Here is a 23,114-nt window from a genome sequence, read left to right as displayed (position 1 = left end):
GTTGTAATTTTTATTTACTTATTTAAAGACTGATTGGTTTAATTTGAAAATATGGAAGATGAATGTTGAAAAATGACCTAATGAGAAAAATCCTCATTTATTTTTACCTCGGATATCATGTTTTACCCGAGGATGTTTCGTAAAGACTTCAAGCATATTTATCGTCTAACGACTTCGGGATAACCACTTGTGATATCCCTTCGACGAAAAGGCAAAACTTGCTAACAACCAAACTTCTGTGTTCAATGAAAACCTGTTTCAAATTCTATTTAGTAAATAGTATTTACACTAGAATTTATTTGCGTGAACGGGTGTTGATTGATTGATTAATTGAATTATGTATTTTGATTAATCTTATTCCTCCTTTTCACATGAAATCTGAGGTTTTATATTCTATATTAGATTCACAGCAACTTTGGTCATGAATGAAAAAAATATGTGTCAAGTGTTTTGCTCTTTCAAAATTTACGCCAAAATTACGGAAATCACTCAAAGTCTGACATATACAATCCTGAATATTTACATATTGTTTTTTTAAATTCAAAATAGCACTACTTTTCACATAGGGGTTATCCTATATTTTATCAACATTCAATAAATCTACTTATGTTCTATTAAATGAAGCCAACGTTCTAGAGGAGGAAAAAAAATTGAGACCTATTTGATTTGCTGGAATTTCTCTCCTACATTGAATTTTTTTTTCATTTTTTAAAAAGATATTTATGCGCAATATTCTCTTTCATGCTTGAATTTTTGATCTATTTCAGTAGATACTCTATACTAATTGCGGATGCGTACTCCTATTTAAAGAAATGTCACTCTCCCTATCACAAACTCGGGAAAAGATAAGCCAAATTACCGATCACTGATCCAAAGATACGATATGCCTTTCAGCCTCCTCGTATCACGTCATTTTCACCCTCGCGCTGATAAAACCATCCGCATCTATGACCTCCGGGTATCGTGGCAGCCAACGCGCGTATTGGTGCACTCCCTATTTTTGTTTATGAATGAACTATTCTAATCCTGTTTCGTTTGGAGAATATACGGAAATCATTCTAATTTTACACGAACTTCGCTAATTTCACATTTTATGTCTTTTTTGGTTTGGATTAACGAACATTATTTTGGAAACAAATTTGGGTATGGTTTATTGATGTCCAGCACAGTTTATGTTAGATACTTTTTATAAAGCTTATAATGTCTCAAATAATATATTTTATTTATTTTTTTAATTTCATCTAAATAAAGATTTTGCATGAAAATTCCATTCATATGTCAATTTTATTTACGTAATTGCAGTGACTTGAATGTAAAGTAATAGAGACTCTATTTATCTTAGAATCATTACCAAACTGAGACATTTGCTGTTCATTTAATAGATGAGCTGAATAAATTTCGAATTTCGAAAATTTAATGTTTTTCAAAGGAGTTTAGAAGAAATTGTCTAATTATGGGAAAGACATATTTCAGATAAAAGGTATCATCTTAACTTTTCTGTATTTACATACAAGGTGCTATAAATACGCAGACTTTGCGACAAGTCGCTATATTTAGCTGGCAGTCCTGTCAAGACGGTCGCTAATGATTTCACTCAAAAGTACATGTACGACGACAAGACACATCTTAGTAAAATGACTTTAATATCTTAAAAGAATTGAACATTTAAGTATTAAAGTAGGTACTAATTTAAAGGCCGAAAAAACAAAGTTGCTTAATCTTTGATATATCCTGGTCACTTTTTACGGGAGGGAATTTGGGGGGAGGGGGGATTCTACCTCCTAATGCATCAATTAATTAAGGTAGGATACATTGTATTTATTTAAAAAGTAATGCTAAGAAAGTAAACAAACAGCTGCTTACACCAGAGTATGATGAGATCACGACACTGTAATCATACAGAGCATTGATGTACTATGGTTTCCACTTAAATTAGCTCCATCGGACAGTACAGTTGAAAAAAATGACTGCAACAAATATCTTAGTTTTCAGTGACTTGTTTTCAGTTTCATATCTCAAGTGTAAATGACTTCATATCTCATATCTTAAGTTTTCAATGACTTATTTTCATTTTCATCTCAAAAGTGTAAGATTTTTATGATTTGTTATCAGTTTTCGCTTGAATATATATATATATATATATATATATATATATATATATATATATATATATATATATATATATATATATATATATATATATATATATATATATATATACATTCCATATATATCTTGGGGTTATTGAGTTTAAGACTAGGAATGTTTATTAGAAAATACTTGGTGACATTCGTATTCCTTTCAAAAACTCACATTACACTGCATGATTTCTGAATGATTTAAAGAATCGTGCTCGGATGGTAAGCGTGGAAGGCCTGGCACGATAAGAAGGAGCGATGAATACGTTAAAAACCAGCGAAATTCATCAGACTGTAAGTTGAAGAACCACCTCGTAATCACTTTCACAAATGATATATTCCTGAAATGAGCTGTTTTAAACATCAGCGCACGCGCACAGCAGGATTAAATGAGATGATAAAACCCGTCACTTGTCAAAACCTCCTCGTAAAGCGTTTGTTTACGGCTGCGAAATCAGCTGTTTAGACCACAACAAATATGTAACAATTTCTTTTATTGCACGTTTTTCCATATGTTAACCACCAATGGAGGGTGCTATCGGAGGATGCTGAAACAAGTTTTTGAAAATAGAACGATAGCATTTGAAACGTTAATATACATTTTTTTTCTATGAATTCTTTTTTGAACAAAAATTAAATAAGCGTAAGCACGTGATACAATTTCCTGAAAAGGCAAGTCTGTTACCGTTGTGGTCACAATTTCTTTTTCTGCTATTTACTTTTTATCGTTACTACCTACCACTAATATGTATTTGACACTTTCAACGATAAAAACAAAACACGTTTTTTAATGGTAAATTACACAGCATACTAGTGTGTCTGTATCTCAACATATTATATAAATGATAGGAAGTTTCAAGGAAATGGTATGTTTATATCAGATTTCTCATCTCTGTCTATACAACAAAGTCGTCTCGGGTCAAGGCATGATGCAAGATGGTTGTGCAGAAATAAGGGTATAATGAGTTATGCTATCAGAATGGGAAGAATGTCATAATCCTGACGGTTTTGTGTATAACTTAGGATCTGGGTGTTTATATTTGTTGCGGAAGGTTTCCATGATTTAACGAGTTGTGACAAGGCAGTGACATTGTAGAGATACACAAGCTGTGTTCGACATGGTGAATTGGAGTGATTTCTCTTACTAGAGAACAAGGAACCAACATTATTTGATTTTAAGTGTTATAAATGTTTGCACATGTTTCCAGAGCTTTAGGAATCGAACATGCAACACAAAGATTCAACGTAAGTTACTTTCTTCACCATATTCCTTAAAACGATATTTCACACATTTTTTTTTCTCAGAAAAACAGGAGCACTTATTCGAAGATTTAAAATCTTGATTTCTTAAAAAAAAAAAGATAATCAGTTTTTCTAACTTATGTAAACAATTAAAGGTAGTTCATCCTTATAGAAAGAAACAGAAAGTGAATAAAGAGAATCTGATCGGTATCTTGCTTGTACCACTGCACGTGATGTTTATCAGCCGCAGAATGTAAACTTGAAACACACAGCCTTAAGACTTTGCACGGACACGGCTTATTTTTGGTTTCGGTTTATGAGACCTATTAACATACTCGATAGCCTTAATTACGATTTTAATGATGGGAAACATGTTTGAAGCAACAAATAAAAGACCCCTTGGTTTCATCATTAAACATATCAAGAAACAAGCCTTCTGACAGATGGTTGCTTGGCTTTGAACCAAATGATAAGCATGCGCACGTGGCGAAAGGCCGCTTAATCCACAGTTTATGCCTGGTAAATGTTACCGAAATTAATCGGATGTCAAATGTAGAAGATGAAAATAAGCTACTTTCTACAACATCTTAAAAACGTTTATAAGGAATGAATCTTTTCTTGTTTTCTGTTGAATGATGGAAAAACGTTTTGGTACAATTTCTCTTACTAATGTCTAACAGCATACTGTTACATGAAAGATTTCCTTTCTTGTGTATACTTTATATAATATTATATATATTGTTTATTGGGTACATGGTAATCTATTATATGGAACTCGAGTATGAACTTGAAATGGTATACTTACCTTCTCATCCAAACATCATATTCATTAGGTGCGTTTACCCAGACGTAGATGTGAAATAGTTACGGGAGCTATTAGATTGATGATTGGTGAAGGGATTCAAATTTAGACCTATACTCGGCATTGAGGGCCATTGAGCAGTTCTTTATCGTGCCTACACCTACCGTGACACGGGACCTACGATTTTAATTTCATATCCGAAAGACCCGTGACTTTCACTTCTAATGCCGGGCAATTGGCGAATACATGTCTCAGGTTTGACGCAGCGCCTAGATCGACAGTCGAACCCAGAACTCCCGATCACGAAGCGAGCGCCCTACACTTGCTACAAACACCGGTTTGGCTATTAGAAATGTGAACCACATACCTTAGAAATATGAAGTGCATACCTTTAAAAAAGGTTAGAAAATCAATAATCATTCAAGACATTATACCTTATAGTCGAAATAATTGTAATAATAAATAAATGCTAATCTTGCTAAAAAATTATTAAAATTCAAAATAGTAATGAAATCTATCAATATAAATTGTAATTAGGTCATTGCATTCGCATATGAAAAAAACCCTGTCATCCATTTCACTAAAAAGCCCCTTTGATTCACAAATTTCTCTGTGGCCTGAACTTTTGAACGAATACTAATTTTCAAAATATTCTCCACATGAAATCATATTTCTTCATATATTACATTGCAAAACTTGGCGATAAAAACAAGAAAATTTATTAAACTCATAAATCTTATGATTTTATAAATGTCACTCCAGTGATGTAATGAAATAAACATCGCAGCAATGTTTGAAAGGCATTAAGGTCATTCATTTGAACCGATTTTTAAAAGTTTAATTTAATACACAATTTAGGTGTCCGACAAGGAGGCGTTTTAAGACAAGGAGCATCCTGTCTAAAGTCATTAGTATTTGTCACATAATGGATTATGCCAATCTTTTTCTTTTAATATTTGACCCTTTTATCTATTTCTGAATTCAAGCGATGAAGTGATCTCATTGAAATTGGTATGCAAATTTAAAAACATTAATTTTTTGTGTAAGACTTTCTTGTCAATTAAGAGTAGTAGTTTTTACATTCTTTCCAATAAACAAAATGTAACACAGTTCCTTTTTCTTAATTTCGACACATTCACGTAAAAGGTCATCAAAAATGCCATAAATCATTATGACGATTTGGACAACCGTATTCAATTTTTCAAACTGAAAGAATTAGAAATTGAATGGTCATAGAGAAAATCTTTGAAATGCACAAAGATGCAAACTATTAGAGTAATCTCAGGAATTATATTGGTCTGGATTATTGAAGACTATGATGTACCGACTTAACAAACAAATTCTGGCATCGATCGTTCAATAAAAGTTCTCGTTCGTTATGTCTGAAAGACACCTGCGAAATGTGATCTGGATAATGACATTTATTTTGAGCGACCCTGTAACAAACAACAGATACTCAGGGTGAGCTGAAGATCTAAAGGAAACGTGCACACGTTTCGTCATTCTCGTGAAATGTTTATAATGTTCAATATCGCGTGCAAAGGGAAATGCACACAAACCACCTGCAGAATCGTTTAGAAAACAAAATTGTTTACTTAACTCCCAGATGTGCTGCTATGAAATTGATTTCTCGGAGCAGTTTAATCGTATGATTTTCTCCGGATGGCCAAAAGATGTCAAAATATTACTACACGTGCTGTTGGCACACCTTTCTTACAGGTGGTTTCCCGCCAAAATGATTCAATCGTTCATTTAGTGTAAGTTCTGAAATAAAATTGTCCGCATATTCCATCCATCCTCCAATAAAAGTGGTATTGCTGCCTATACATTTCTTGGCTGAGAATTAAACGTACTCACCGTTTCTTTCTCCATGTGATTTTTCTATCTGTTTTGCAAATCTTTTAAACAGGTTAATAGAATGATAAAGCCACAAAAGATAAAAGAGAGAACATGCAATGGGCCGTGACCGTACCATATCTATAGTAATGTGTTAAAAAGGTGTAAAGATCTCCATCTGGCTCTGTAGTTAGGGAGAAGATTCTCATCAGAAGGTGCGGGAAAATGCCTCGTTCAATTAAATATGTGGTGGCTAGTACAGAATACCTCTGTATATTATTTGATACTTGTTTCCTAGCTTACAACATAACCCACTATTCTGATTAGGTAAACATGCCTGAATTAATATCAGGCCAACGTGTTTCTCTGGAATTCCCTTCCTCGTGCATTGTAGTAACGGCTGGTAATTTTCGTAAAATACGATTTGCTATATTACTCATTTTAAAGTACAGGTTGATTAACTTATCCATACTACCAGTTTCCATTTCATGGTATTTTCAGAGAACGTGTATTTTTTTTTTTTTACTTTCAATGTACGTATTATTGTGCCGTGATGGGTTGGTACCACAAGAAACGTAATTATTCGGAAAGCCTCGACACGAAGCGGCACGGGAGACGAAAACTGGCCTACTAAAACGACAATATATCACAAATTCATTGCATATCTGATCATTTATAAGTATGTCTGCTATGCGGAATTAGAATTGATGACAACAATTGGAATTATATCAATGCTGATTGGAAAATGATGGGGTTTTTAATTTTTTATGGTAGGAAATTGATATGCATATTTATGCTACATAATATGTAATAGTTGCATGTTCGATTGAATTTTTTTCCCTCAATACTATGTTTTTGTATTTTACAAAGAAAATTTCAAATTGAAGTTGAATACGAAATGTATATACATTGTTTGTTTTCATTCTCAACTTCTACATTACAGAGAAAATGAACTGACACATAATCAGGTACTCTGACATATTTTTTTTACTTTTAATGCAATTGCTACGAAACCTGTATATGATCATTCACTATTTTAATTATCAGTACTGCTGCACACTTATTGTACCGTAGTTGTGTAAATTATGGGCTGTAAATTTGTACGAGATTAAGACTAAAATTAAAATAAGACCTAATTCTTTCACTAAATGAATACTTTTTATTGTAACACTTAGACAATATTATTCCTATCCAGTCATATTGAATATTATATATGGCGCACCAAAAGTTAGACAAAGTGGCTTTAAACGTTTGTGATCAATAAAACAAAGACGTTAACAATTTCTAGAGCAAAAGTACACTCATTCTGCTCGCTGAGATACATCCAATTCTTAACATTTCTTGCTTTCACCCTTTCTTTAGGCAAAATTAGGCTATGAAAACGCTAGGTAGCCTTTGTACAATAATTCATACTGTAATATATCACAGAATTATTCATCTTTTCAAGCATGATTACAAATATGATGCGTGGTATTAGATATTTTGTGACTACATGTACCGTAGTATTATTTTTACAACGGTTACACTACAGTGAGGAGGTTTGCAAATGATTAGTCTATATCTATATAATTTATTTCTTTAAAGTTGTAAACTAATGTGTAAACAGTTTTTGTGCATGAATTGATAAGAAGCTGCCCTTTAATTTCATTTTTCTCAACATCATCTACATGATTAATTCCCCCGATGTTCTTTATTGGATTCCAAAAACATATAGAGAATTTATCAATTTGTAAACCTCAATGCATACAAATGTTCTTTTTATGTGCATACAAATGTTCTATTTAATAAAAATTGAATCGTAAACTTAGAGTCAATTCTGCACTAGAATGAAAATCAAATTGCATTTTTATTAGAGCTTTGTTGCCTTCAAAAAAACTTTCAATAAAAGAAAAATGATTAACATATATATTTTTACATGTATGATGCATAACGGTAAATCCAGTGCATGTAAGTTGCTGTTGCTTACCTTTTTTGAGAGTTCAAAGTAAAAAAAATTAAATTATATCTGTACGTGTGTGTGCTTTTCAGTATATATCAAAAGTTAAGGAGGGATTCTTCTCATATTGATCTCATATTTCTTGTATTTAAAAATCAATGAAATGTTCATAGATTAAAGAAGACAATATCACTAAATGATGGTATCAATTAGGTTAAATTAGACCGTTTTATTTTAGAAACAAGGTCAGGTCAAGATCATTATCTTTTTCCTTGACATTTAGAATAAAAAATTACTGTTGATAATCATGTGATGCCTACTTTTACTTTTAAAGATAAAATGATTTTCTTTTTGCACAAAAAGATGTTACCATATCGGGTCTATCAGATGACTCTACCAAATTAATTGACATTATTTAACTTAAATAGATATTGGCTAATCCGAATTTCCTCTGTTTTTCTTAATTTTTAAGGATATATTAGTTATATTTATATACTTCTTATAATTAAATATTTCTTATTTTTACAAATGGTAAAGTAGTCATATAAATATACAAAATGATACAAAAACAAAAAGCTTTGACCGTTTAGTAAGAGAGAAAAAACACTTTTTACTGATTTTTTGCTCAAATCTGTTTTTTAGGTTGGAGGCTTTTAAAAGCTAACAAGATTGTATTTGATATGTTTTAAAAGTTTAGGGCATTATTATTAATTTTAGCTACATTTCAATTTTTTTTTGAAGTATTTGATTGTTTAAAAAAAATAACTATAAATAAATTGTTCTGTAAGTGATTTTGATAGGCAGAAAAGAAGATATTTTCATACGCCGCAGTCGCGCAAAGAATATAGTCCCTGCTGGATTTCAAATTCAGTTTACCATTTCTATCTAAAGTTGTACGATAATGATAAGTAAAGAAAAATATGATCTTTTAAATACATTATAGCTAAGTATATAAGACATACATGCAAATATACTTGGAATATTCCATGTAGTCAGAAACCAGACATGAATCCCTCCTTAGCTGTAAATTGATTTTCCTTTACCATATCTCAGTAATATAATATTATCCACTATTTTTCTACTTCTGACTGAAAAATAGAGTGGGATTATTTTCGACAAATGCTTGTTTCGAAATTACAGTGTATGTTCGAAAAATTTCTGAGGAGATTTTCTATATGACAGTTTCGTCCGTGCAGTTAATATGTTTTTGCAACAATATATTACCGTTTCAGTTTCTATTTATTCACTTTGATTTTTATTGATATGGACTATCTTCACCTTTGGTGGCAAAAGAACTGTTTGACAGTTATTGTATGCCATAGACTGGCCCTTACGCCCCCGCCGTGTCACTTAGTGTCCATTGCTCTATCTAAAGCATATGGAAAGACCGTTGACTCAATCAAACGGGGCCTGGTCTATAATGCCTATTGTGGTTAAAACAGAAGATACTAGTAAGGTATTAATTGATGACCCTATTTACGTGTCATTTGTTAGTTAGACATGCCTAATCAATTAGCGGCGCAATGACTCGTGATTTATGACCAAAACTAAATGTTTACACATTGTCGAGGCCAGCACCGGAACAACGAACGCCATTTTCCATTGGAAACTTAAAACCGCAGCTATTTTATACGTTTTGATGTTTGCTCATTGGCGGATTGGTAAACGTTTTTATGTATCTTTGTTGTGTTAGTATGCAGTCCGATCTCAAATTGTCTGGGGTTTTGTCGTTGTCTTGTTTTAGCCCTGAAACAACTTGACAAGGTCAGGGCTAAGGTCAAACATCTTAATTAGCTTATATGTCTCTCTTTAAAAACTATGCTGTTTTCTGGTTTGTGTCTTGTACGTTACTTGTAACATACCCACGATTTTACGAATCGTTTCATATGCATATATATCGACACCAATATTTATATATTGCAACACCTGCACATGAAATTTGCAAAGAGCCAAAGGAATATCCCTACGCTGCAGCTTCCATACAGTGTTGCTCTAAATTAATACCATTGTTGGTAAAAACTATGTTTACGTCATTTTAACACTGGTTCAAGCTGTGATGAATGGAATCATTTAAAAAGCGACAAAGAAAGCATGGATGTTTCAGTTGCGTAGGGAACATAAAACAGATAAATGGTGATGTACAATAATCTTGTGTTGGTAATCTACGTTAATCTGCTACACATCACATCATTGCAGCTGTCTCGGTGATCAAAAACACGCCTAGCATTGCAACATTTCTGACATGGGGCCCCACCACTGCGCACCTGTACAATGTGCGTAATCAATTGATGGAATTTTTCATATTTCATTCATAAGTTTCTATACACATTTTACTCTTCTTGACACCAACATTTGACAATGTAAAGCAACACTTTATCGAGTAATTAAGTTAAAATGGACAACGAAAAAATTGGTTGGGGAAAGTTGAAGAACATTTTAATTAATTTCTTGTGCATTCAAATTAGTTCAGCCGCCGGTAAGACACAGTCACATTGGCCCAGACTGTTATTAAGATGCTAATATCAAATAAAGAAATGTCAAATAACAAACGTAAAGCAGGGCTGAACAAAGAAAGATGTCTATCAATGCTGATAGCATCACGCTTCTAAGTCATCACTGGAAAACTCTATCATGATCGATGTGTGAAAAATAGCAAGATATTAGATCTTACTTTTATTTATGAAAGTTCTCATGATATTTTAAAAGCAGGTTAAGGTATATAAGTAAATAATGAAGAAAAACAGGTGTGCGTTGAAGATATTTGCGCCATCTATCAATGTTGGAATGCAAGCGTCGGACAGCAAGGATTACGAATCAAGGTATAATCAGCGCTTAATATACATATCATAGCAACCCAAATATACTTTATCATAATAGAATTGTAATTACAAAATAGTGGGTAACAGTTTGGTTATGTAAAAAGGTAAAAGCTTGCGAGTTTTGCCGGTAAACAGATAAAGCCCTTCCCAGAGCACGTGCTTCTCGTTGTACAGGTGTTTAGGTGTACCTCTTCTGTAAAGCTTATGTTTAAAATAAAACGGTAGCATCCATTAAACTCCTTCAATGTGTTTTCCGTCTTCAAATGGCATCAAAGACAGTTTCACTGTTAAACAAGATAATACTGTCACAATTTATCATTCACAGGAAATGCGCAATCACCAGAAATGGAAAATACAAAATTCTGTGTTATGTGCTTTTTTGGTACTCAGGACTTAAAAAAACGAGGTCGCATGTACCCGAAGAAAAGAACTTGATTCACTGTCTTGCTTTTATGACCCTCTATACATTGCAAACTGAAGAGTTCTAATTTCCTGGTACTTTTATGCAGTTAGAATAGAGTGATCTGCCCTTTAAACTGAAATATATGGTGAAATAAAAAGTTTGTAATCAGTTTAATAATTATTTACATCATGATAGACTAAAGTGAAGTAATTAAATTCTTTTTTGCATCAGTTTAAGTAAGCAATAGTGTTTTCTGTTTATCACTGCTTCGGCTTGTTGTCTGAAAATTTTTCCTGCGGCAGAACGACATGTACCCTCTGTTGAAAATGAAATAGATCCATTTTCCGACGTATTTTTCTCAAAGTTCAAAAACATTTTTATGTTAAATTCTTTCAAAATGCTACTTTGTGCAGTTTTGACCTGATGAAATTTGGTAATAAGGAGATTAAATCAACAGACACCCTTCTGTTTATTTCTATTACCTGTACTGTATTTCAGTGATCACAGTTGTCATGGTTATTAATATATATATATAATATGTTTTGTTCTTCCAAAATGCTACCCCTTCACCTTTTGGTCTGGTTTGAATGAAAATTTACCAACTTTAAAAAACAAAATACATAATTCTGTAAATGGAAAAGTTCATAAAATGCCACAAGCCGAGGTGTACTTATCTTTCAGACTGAAAAAATTCAAACTAGTAGAACTATACAATCTCATTTAGAGACTTCTGATTTTCATACATCTTCTCCTTCAGTATATACTAAATGTACACTGTTGTCAAATTTTGAGTAAGTTAGAGACCGGTGTAAAATTCGGAATTCCTCTAAGATTCGCTCTCTACTAACAGTCAAGTTAGATGTGAAAATTGCTGGCCTTTTGGATAAGGTTTCAAAAACAGTTTCAGGGTAGGTATTCGAAAGATGATAAATTCTCATACCTTTTGCTTCAGTTTACCTTTGGGTAAACGTAGAAGTGCTTCCGTAGAGTTCATCAACAATACCGCTTTTATCAACGTATACATGTATATATTTTCATAATTTTCTTTATCTATTATATAAGTCAAACTCATCAGAAATTCGGTGACATCGTTCTTTGTACTATAAGAAATGCATTAAGTTCTCAGATTCTAATATTCCAGTAATGTATAATAACACGCTATACTTTGATCATTGTGTCAGCATATTCATGATATCGTACAAGTTTACGTTTTTCTTTATGAAAGAAACACTTTTTTCCTTATTTTTATACCGCATGTCAAATTCTTGAATGTAAATAATTGTTTCGAGACATTGTCTTTCTAAGAAAAATTTAATTGAAAAAATTCAAAATACATATGTAAACAAAATTGGACTTCCTTAACAAGAAATGATAATTCTTCTTGACGGGGACGTAGCGCAATTTTTTGATTCCAAAGGCTTAATGTTTATGAAATGTTGCTTTCAATGTTACTTGTATTAAGTCGGTGAATTTTATTCATTATTATTTAAGGTAGTCTGATCCTCAGGTTCTGAAAATCCGGAGTTAGGTGATCGATAATGCTCACAAAAATGTCTCTGAATTCTCAAAGTAATGTGTATTACCCATGGCATTTCTTCGAAGTTCATCATTATAGTTAATCATATCATATAGGGAAAATTCTCAAATCTCAAATATATTTTCAGGAAATGTGAATAAATGCATCCGCTTTGAATTTTCTAATTGAAAATTGAACAACAAATATATTTAAGGATAAAAAAAATTATGGGTATCCAGGCATTTGGAGGAAATTGCATGTTTTTATATACTTATGTAGTTCTCTAATTCTTCTATTTACTTCAATTGTTATATAATACATAGTGTAAAACCTTTGTGCTATCATTGTAAGACATCACTGATCACTTCTAATTTCATATCATGCTAATAAATATTGGTGACTATGGCTAATGTAGATTAAAGGAAATTCAATTTCTCTAAAAATGTATTTATTTTTGTACATTTATAGGGTACAAATGTCAGCTTCTTTCAAGACCGTTTCTAAGACTTAAGAGCATCTTGAATCCTATTGAGATGCATGGAATGAAAATTGCTGCACGAAAAGATTTCATTTTAAAGCTTAATTTTGAGACTTTTTAAATTGAATGATAATTTTAAGAGTTATCCTTCCTGGCTGAGGAGCGGATATCCTTAAGAACAGATATAGAGTAGATTTTAAGAATAATTATATTAACAGGTATCACAATAAGAGTAAATTTCATTTCTTTTTCAACATGGTGGTGAGTTTGGACGATTTGTTGATAATGGATTTAGTGTTTATGTCAGGTGGAGTTACCACTAATAGGATTTGCAGTCGTTCTCCGTTCAGAGTACTTTCGCGAAAGGAGGGTAGGAGATTCGAGTCCAATAATTTCATTAAAAACCCCCAAACAATACTGTAATGGAAAAAAAGCTTCTGGTGAATACTAAGGTTTCCAGAAACTCGGATTAATTCTGTAGGACACCGTGTAGGTGAATGAAAAATGACACCGTCGTGTTAAAAGCTGAAATAACTTCTTTTAGATCTTTCGTCCTTCACACATTAATAACAATGTTTGGAAAGATGTAAAACACTTAAATCTTCATTCAAAGGTGACACACAACATGCAGGTGATGACCTTTTACCAGCTGTTCAAAAGGTAGATCTACGCAGTCAAATCCACGTCTTTTGCTTTAATTCTAAGGATTTCCCGCTCTCTCCCGGCGTTTCAACCAGTAATTAATTAGGTGTCCAATAGGTCCTAGTTCACGCCAATTATGTCAGTCGCGAAGTGTAGACTTAAACAAAAGTGTCGCTGAATATTTGACTGTTTATTAAACGATCAAGTTATGGCCAGGTGTGTGACCCAAAAAGCGAGTCGGGAGTAGGGATATCCTGGTCAGAAGTATGTTCTATCTCGACCAGAATTTACTTAAGGTTTTATCAAAAGATTTACATAATCACATAAGTCTGCAATGCGGTGCTGCCAAAATATATATCTATATGAAAAATGAACATTTCTTCTCTCGTTTGTATAATGGTTTATAAATAAGTCACTTAAATGACACAAGCATTCCATTGAGAAAGCCAAATTGCTGCGTGAATGATTGTATGGATAAGAACTGGAAACAGGTGTTTCAGAACAAGTTATTTTTGGTCTGCAATGTAAATATATACATTTCAGAAGACTGACCAATCCCGACCAGCATGGAGAATGTGTGTAAGATCTACAGAACGCATGCCAAAGCTTGAGGGCGGACGTTAAGAAAAACTTCTGAATGAACTATTCCATTACTCAATAATCTATCCTTATTATATTGGAGTAATGGATTAAGTAAAACATCTGGGATAGTAATTAATGAATTAGCAAAAAAAGGAAAGGTTCGGGACTGAAGCCCTTGTTGACATCAATCAACAAGAACACCTGAATGCTAATACTCGTATATTTCTTGTCGAGGACTTCCGGCGTTAATGTAATTTGTCAAGACGGTGTAATATAAAAACTCTCATTCCACTTTAATTTGGTACATTTACAGTACAACTGATAATTGTTAGAATCTATGATGGCTGAAAATTTATTCCTCAAAATTTTTAAATCATATATCTCTACATCTAAATTTTGATGTAATTAGAATATTAGTAAAAGGAAACCAAAATTTTGCGAGAAAGGTGACAATTAACGTTACTATTCCTAAGTTTAAAAAGTGAGGTTATTACTTTAACTACTGATATATTTACTCATTGCCCTTAATTATACAAGTACAAGCGAATCTTGTAAACGATGATAATAGAATGTTTCAACCATTATTTTGAATAAATGTAGGTACTCATTTGTATTCAATTCAAAAAACCAAATATATTTAAAAAAACATTTTTCTAAATAAGTACATAAGTTCTGAGGGTGTTAAGGACAAATGAAGGAAAACCGTCGTTTTCTACCTGACACTGCATGTTTGGGGGTTCGATTCCCTGACATGTGTTTTGAATCTCTAGGTCGTGAATAAAATCCAAATGTTCTTGCTGAACCTTACCAAAATTGACATGAAAAACGTCATTTCTAACAGATGCAATATAAATAGTTGTTATTAGAAAAATTAATATTCATAAATATCATTATTACTGAATAGAATAACTATAAAAATGTTTATGACAAGAAATATCACGTAGATGTTTATGTTTTAATTCTTAAAGCTAGAGTTCGTTTGACGGTGATTAAAATAGATCTGCATTATTTTTATCATCTTGTTAATCATCGGAATGCCATGTCTTTATATGGCCGGTTTATTGAGAATTGTTAATGTCTGACGTCTATATTTACGCTTGCCCCCATTGGCCTTTACCTTATTTCTGAAGAAAGCGTTTTAATACAATTAAAACTAGAGTGTTCCAAGGAACCCAAGTGTCGCCTGGTTTGTAGCTTTATTAAAGATGTAAATAAATCCAAGAGTGGTCAACTTTTTATTTACTATTAGCATGATAGTTCATGCATTTGCCTGCAAAGAAAAATGGCATCCATGGATAGTATAAGGCTGCGATAGAATCTGACAATCAAAGAAAATATGGTCCCCTAACCCTCAAATAAATAATTAAATTGAAATGATTAGAAATAACTTTTTATCATTTAATTAATACGTGTTTCCAACAATCCTCCAAGAGAGATTTCAGTCTGTCATTACTGCAATTGTCAGTGTACACGATCCACTATGGAATACCGATCCCGATGCATTGTCATAATATTTAATATACGTTTGTGTGGTAACTGAATATCATACAGTTTCAAAGTACTGTATCAATAGCTCAACGTGTTTCCAACAATCCTCCAAAAGAGATTTCAGTCTGACTTTACTGCAATTGTCAGTCTACACGATCCATTGTTGAATACCGATCCCGATGTATTGCCATAGTATTTAAATATAAGTTTGTGTGGTAAATGAATATCATACAGTTTCAAAGCACAGTATCATGAGATCATAAACATGTATAAATGCTAATTATCGAGCATTTTTTGCAAAGTAGGTCAAGGTCAAGTGGATTGTAATACTAGTATTTTTCATAATGTCTTATGACAAACAGTGCACATGCTTAATAGCATAGACTTAACTCTTAAATGTCAAAAATATGCTGTATATCGGCACTATGAACTATTTTAATAAGTAGGTCAAGGGTCACGAGGTTGATAATCATGGTAATTTACAAAAGTCATAGTGCCAAGCAATATATTTGCAAAATATCAAATCCATGTCTCTTACAGTTCTTGAGATATAGGGTGTGACAGACGAACAGACAGCTAGACAGACAGACAGAGGGTAAAGTAATCCCTTAGTGCCGCTCTACTCTGCAGGCGACACAAAAAATCTCATGTGCGATCTTAGCAAAACCTGGCCTCAGGATCATGGAGCAGTATTGGACTTAAAAGTCAAAATTTCTGTCATTTATAAAACTGCTATTTGTTGCTAACTGACACTTGGAAAATTAAAATTAACAGCATGAAGGGGAAACAATTTTTAATAACATTTCAAATTTCATGTGTTTTCTACAATAAAACTTGAAGAAAATGTACAAATTCTGACCCAAGTCTAAAACTGTTTCATGATTCTGGGGCCATATCAATGTTTTAACATGACCTCATATTTCTTAGTCTCTATTTCCTTGAAGAAACGGAGAATTCAGTCCGCCCAATTATGCACAGATCTTGATCAGGGCACTTCGGTCGTACAATCTTTTGTAATCTAGCAGGTATTCTTCATTGTTTCCTTGTGTCTATATTTTCATTTATTTTTAGTTCAGTTCTTCATTTCAAACTGTGTATGATTCTGGCCCTTTCAGTAACCTCCTTCACATCTGGTAGTTTTTATGACGTGTGCACTGTGCAACTTTAATACCTACATCATAAGGTTTGTCGAAAGAGACGACGAATTGTTCATAAAAGCCGATCTCAAATATAAACAGTTTATATGTAACAGGTCTTAACTGCTAAATAGAAACCCAAATCAATCACAGAAAATTTAAAATTGAATATTTGACTACTAGTAATATCTAACAGACTTTCTATTAAAATGAAGATTAGACGTGCACTGTACAGAACTGAATATTTGAAATTTAAAAAGAAATCAGTGTAAGATTTTATAACGCAGTATTTTCCATTATTATACTTTAAATACTGAAATCTGATGAGAAGCATTGAACAAATTGTAATGTTACCCCCAGCATTAGCAACACACTTGGGAACGGGTAACACATCGATAATGTCACATGGTGTAATTTATGAGCGTACGGTTCGCCGTAGATTGTTCTAACCGAATAAACTTAAGGAGGCTCATTACACCCACAGTTTATTTCATATTTCACTACATCACACTTATTTTGTAGATTTCAAATATCCAAATAACGGTTATGATATACTTTAGATATTTATAGTTATTTTTTATTTTTATCATTTTTTTTTTTTTTGGAGGGGTGGGGGGGGGGGGGTAATTTTTAGGTCTACTGGTCAGAGACAGGGGTAATTTTTAGGTCCACTGGTCAGAGACCAGAAGAGCTTATGCATTGGTAAGGTGTCCGTCTAGCTGTCCGTTTTTTCGAAATGCTACTCCTCCCACAGTTTTGGTCCAATTTCAGTAACACTTGGTACACATGTAAACTATACTAAGATATATAATTATGTGTATCGGTTTTGATTTCGACAAACGCTGTTACCATGGTTACTACAAACAGAATTTTCCTGAAATTCTGTCAAAATGCTAATTCTCCTACAGTTTTGGTCCAATATCAATACGACTCGGTACACTAGTAGACTAGACTAAGATATATGATTCTCTTTATCGGTTTTTGATTTCGAAAAACGATGTTGCCATGGTTACTAAAAACAGAAATTTCTTTAAATTCTATTAAAATGCTAACTCTTTCTACAGTTTTGGTCTGATCAGACTTTTTTATATACAAGAAGACTATACTAAGATCATTTTTGTGTCGCCTGCAAAGCAGAGCGGCACTAAGGGATCACTTTACCCGGCGTCTGTCCGTCCGTCTGTCTGTCTGTCCATCTGTCACACCCTATATCTCAAGAACTGTAAGAGATATGGATTTGATATTTTGCACATATATTGCTTGGCACTATGGTTTTTGTAAATTACCATGTTTACCGACCTCGTGACCTTTGACCTACTGATTAAAATAGCTCATAATGCAGATATATAGCATAGTTTTGACATTTAAGAGGTGAGTCTATGCAATTTAGCATGTGCACTGTTTGTCATAAGACAATATGAAAAATACAGCATTACAATCCACCTGACCTTGACCTTTGACCTACTTCGCAAAAAATATCTCGGGCAGTTTAGTTAATCTTATGACTTTTGAATTTTGAAAGGCAGGGTTAAGATAATAAGCATTTATACATGTTTATGAGCTCATGATAGTGTACTTTGAAACCGTATGATATTCAGTTACCAGAAAAACTTATATTTTTAAAAACTATGAAAATACATCGGGATCGGTATTCAACAATGGATCGTGTAGACTGACAATTGTAGTAAAGACAGACCGAAATCTATTTTTGGAGGATTGTTGGAAACACGTATTAATAAAATGACAAATAGTTATTTCTATTTATTTTAATTTAATTATTCATTTGAGGGTTATGGAACCATATTTTCTTTGATTTTCAGATTCTATCGCAATCATACTATCCATGGATGCCATTTTTCTTTGCAGGCAAATGCATGAACTATCGATCAGTCATTCATGCTTATAGTAAATAAAAAGCTGACCATCCTTAGATTAATTTATTTACACCTTTAATGAAGCTAAAAATCAGGCGACATTGCGTTCCTTGGAACACTCTAGTACACTACAGTCTCGTCAGAGACTTCTGGTTTTTATTAATAGAATTGCAGAAATCTCAGTGTCAAGTGATTGTTAACTTCTTCAGACATGTAAAGAAAATGACAACGCTTAATAATATTCAATATTGTTATGAATAGACGAGAAATGTATGTTAATGAATAAAATGTGACAAGTTGAATGAAAAATCTTTTAACGAAATGAAAATTTACAAATATGGTATAAAAAGGCCACTTGCAAGAGTTATCTTTCTTAATTCCCCCACACTCAAAATTGAACACCTAAAATTCAGAATAAGGTTAAAATTTCTAAAATGCATTTTTTTTTAATAAAGAAAAGTACATAAATCAGTAAGAGTACTGTATAAATGTATTATACGCGAGTCCATTATAATTTATTTCAACAATGTCGTGGATTTCAACTCAAGTTTTCATCCATACGTACATACTGTCAATGGTAGAGCTCGCTGCGTTCGCTACGACATTGTGTAGTGAAGATTTGAACTGTCCTTCTCTTTGGTCTCTGCTTAAAAACAATCTTTATTCGTTTATGATCATGATTCATAATGAATCCGTTTCTTTGTTTCCAATGTTTATGTGATCGCATGTTTAGTCTATTTGTAAAGCGTTTTAAAGATTTAGATCATTAATATAGCGAAGCTGTACAATTCGTCCCCAAAGGGACGAAACAATGGAGATTTATTTTTTGTGTAGTACGTCATCAAAAAAGTGGTGTAATGAGACATCTTAATGTCAATCATTGAATCAAAGCTTGCGTCCGATATAAGGGTTGATTGATTACTGTCATCGCATATCAATGAGACATTCAGCATAATAAAATGAATAGTGCATGTTTTAGAGGGTAACATTAGAAATTAACACCCCCCAGAAAACCATTGTCAACCTCCGCTGACGCATCGGTTGTCAGTGGTTTTCCGAAAGGTGTTTATTTCAACTGTTACCCTCCAAAACATGCACTATTTATAAATTATCGCACGATGAAAATAACAATGTTTGACTGAATATGATCCCCGGTTTGGTTAAAGAGCACGCTGAATTTAGAAAACAAAAGCAGGCAAATAATTTCACGGCATATAGATTAAGGATTCTGTCTCGATGCTTTTATAGACGATAAACTAAAAATTATTCTACATGTGCTTTAGTGATAAAGGAGATGGATGAGCAAAGCGGCAAAAACGCCTATATCTTCAGATATATAAAACTACATGTATATTTAATTTTTGAATTTAGTATTAAGAGTGAAGATCTCATTATTGACATTTATGAAATTATGATAAACAAAACTTTTCTGAGGAAAATTTTCTCGACAAAAATTATTCTGTTATTAAAAAAATAATGTGGTATTCGTGGGGTTCGAACCCTAGCAATAAAAATCCTGAGTATCATTTTCCTTTGAGATAACACGCTGACCACTATACGCTGCACAACTCCAGATGAATAGTGGCATTTAAATCATGTTTGTGATATGACTCATGACTAAATGGACTTCAAGTATTTCTCATAAAGATGCAGATGCGAATGTTGTGTCATAAAAGTGTATTTTTAAGATATATACTGGGTCTTTGCTCCATGTTTTTCTTTAGCAAAAAATGTATTTTTTACGCAAACTTTGAGGATAAACTTTCAAAAAATGGAGCGAAAACCCACTCATATGGAAAAATTGTGCTATAGTATGAGAAAATGATCTCTTTTTTTTGCTCTCTTTAGTGTGTGTACTGTATGCTATTTCATAGGCAAGTAATTTCAATCTTTGTGAGATTTTTGCAAGTTGTGGAGATTTTACATAAAGTATACTTTAATTTTAGATGAAATATCAAAGAAAATTTTGTTATAATTGACATTTATTTTTTTTCACCTTCATGTTTGTCTCTCGCACTATAGGCTTTTCGCTCGCCTTGTTCGCCCATCTTCTTTCAACGATACCAAAAAGAATATTTGGAAAATTTTGTAACCCATAATAATTCCTAATTTTTCAAGATAAATAGATACGCAACGTAGTTTTGAAGTTTATTTTCCTATTTCCTGTAATTGAAGAGTTCCATAAGTGAAAGACCTGTTTGCGACTCTTATGATGCTGTACATGTCTTTTAAAGTTTTGAAAAAATATCAGCTAAAACTATATGTTTTGTCAATTTTTGTATATTTTTCTGTGAAAAACACAAGGATTTTCATCATTTGATACCCTTCAAAACCCTGGTAATGTATGCTGATTTTTGTCTAAGAACATCTGATGGTGCATTGCATATTACCGTATGATTTTTGTGACCTTCAAAAGTTAATGATGACCTTGTTGTGTAGCAGTGGCTGCTGTTTGTGAGAATAAGATTCTTTCAAAATTGAGACTAAGAAAACGAGGAATATTTATGATCTACCACCTAATTTTTTTTTTATTGTGGAATAACCAATATTAGAAATATCTTCAGTGCTACTTGTACGCCTTTGCAATCCCGTTTCCATCACAAACAGATAAATTACAATTTAATTACGTGTTAAAATCCATCGCATGAGTAAGAGGATGTTTGTTTTCAATATACTAAAGGATGACTGCACTTAACGCCTATTTTTGGGTCTTTTTCGGTTGCTTCTGTTGCTTTTATATCTAAACTTTATTTCACTTTTGTATGTTTATGAAAGAATCCTGTCAATTTGGAACCAAATTTAAATCTTAAAATGATTGTAGACTGTGATACAATAAAATGATTCAATGTTTTTATCCTTACTGCTTTCCAAATATAGTGACTTTACACTTACCTGCCCTTGATTGAACATTAGATATGCATGAGAGGTGGAGCTAACATTGTAAGAATGGCTCTAAAATTAGACTTGATAAATAACAATGACATGTTTGGAAAAAAGAACGTGATCACTCTTTCCAATCTCCCTCTCCATTCTGTATGGCACAAATACACTTCTGACAAAAGCTTCAAAACAAAATTAACAATATGAGCATGTCAACGAATTAAAGCAGATTATATACCAATGCCAGATGACTTAATGTGTTCGAACACAATGTCCTAGTTAGCACAAACATGCTACCTTACAAGTCACGTGACGGAATTTAGTATTCACAAAGTTACCTGAGGTAAGAAATCACGTGGTGAATTATAATATTCAACAAGTCACAATCCTTGGTTACAACACAGAGAGCGAATGTAAGAAGAAGCAGTTTTTTTCTCTTTTTAACCATGAGCGCATGTTTGTCTATTAATCTCCTTTTGACACATTATTATTTATGCAAATATGCAACTACTGTTAAGCGTAGAACAATAGACAAACATGCGCTGACTATGTATAAAGTCAGTAAAAAAGTGGGCGTCCTCATTATCGAACGGAGATTCAAGAAATTGTGATGACCCCTGCCTTTGAAAACAGATTCGAACTTCGTAAATACACACTTTTATTAAACGTAATTACATAAAGTTGTAGATTGGATGTTGACCATTCTTGCAATGAAAAGAAAAATTCATGTTTTGAAAGTTTATTTTGTCGCAAATTTCGTATGTCCTTAAGTGCAGTCATCCTTTAATTACAAGATTTTCTATATGATGGTCGCTTTCCTTTTGCATGGACACTGACTTTTCTATACCACAAATCAAATTATATTGGACTCTTCAATCGTTATGGCCATTCAGTCTCTAATCTAATAATCTGGATATTTCAGAAAACTTTCTGAGTCACAGAAATTGTACAGATTATTTATAATAATACTTTTAAGTAAAGTAAATGGACATGAAGTGATTAGGGTTACACATCCCACAATATATTTAGAAATGATAAGGATATGGACAATGTTTCATTTGTTATGCACGTTTTCTTCCATGCGTAATGGAAACACTGATGTTATTTCAAGGTCATTGGTTCAAGTTCATGGCGACTCTAAAGATGTCAAATTATTTTCCAGATAGTGTATCTTCTTAAGAAAAGGATAGTAATTTTATTTCAAGCTTACGTTATATGATTATGCTGATAGAAAACATTTAAATTATATGTATTTCAATTTTGAGAGACGGAAGATTGGGGTAAACTCGCTTATTTTGGTTTGTCTTTTGTCTACAGTTGAACAACTTTCATATTAAATTTT

General features: G+C 32.6%; 1 protein-coding gene across 1 annotated transcript in view; it reads left to right on the top strand.

Moving 5' to 3' along the window:
• The first annotated feature begins 3,190 nt into the window (after positions 1-3,190).
• The window catches only part of LOC133182853 (bone morphogenetic protein 2-like), a 30,571-nt gene continuing 10,647 nt past the window's right edge, over positions 3,191-23,114 (top strand). The window contains exon 1 of the mRNA XM_061317699.1: positions 3,191-3,383. The gene's annotated coding sequence lies outside the window, so the exon portion shown is untranslated. The remainder of the gene's footprint in view (positions 3,384-23,114) is intronic.

This window comes from Saccostrea echinata, unplaced genomic scaffold (genome assembly GCF_033153115.1).
Source record: "Saccostrea echinata isolate AGI-Se365-2 ecotype Australia unplaced genomic scaffold, CSIRO_AGI_Sech_v1 ptg000009l, whole genome shotgun sequence".
Lineage (NCBI taxonomy): Eukaryota > Metazoa > Mollusca > Bivalvia > Ostreida > Ostreidae > Saccostrea > Saccostrea echinata.
This window is presented reverse-complemented; position numbering and strand designations above follow the sequence as displayed.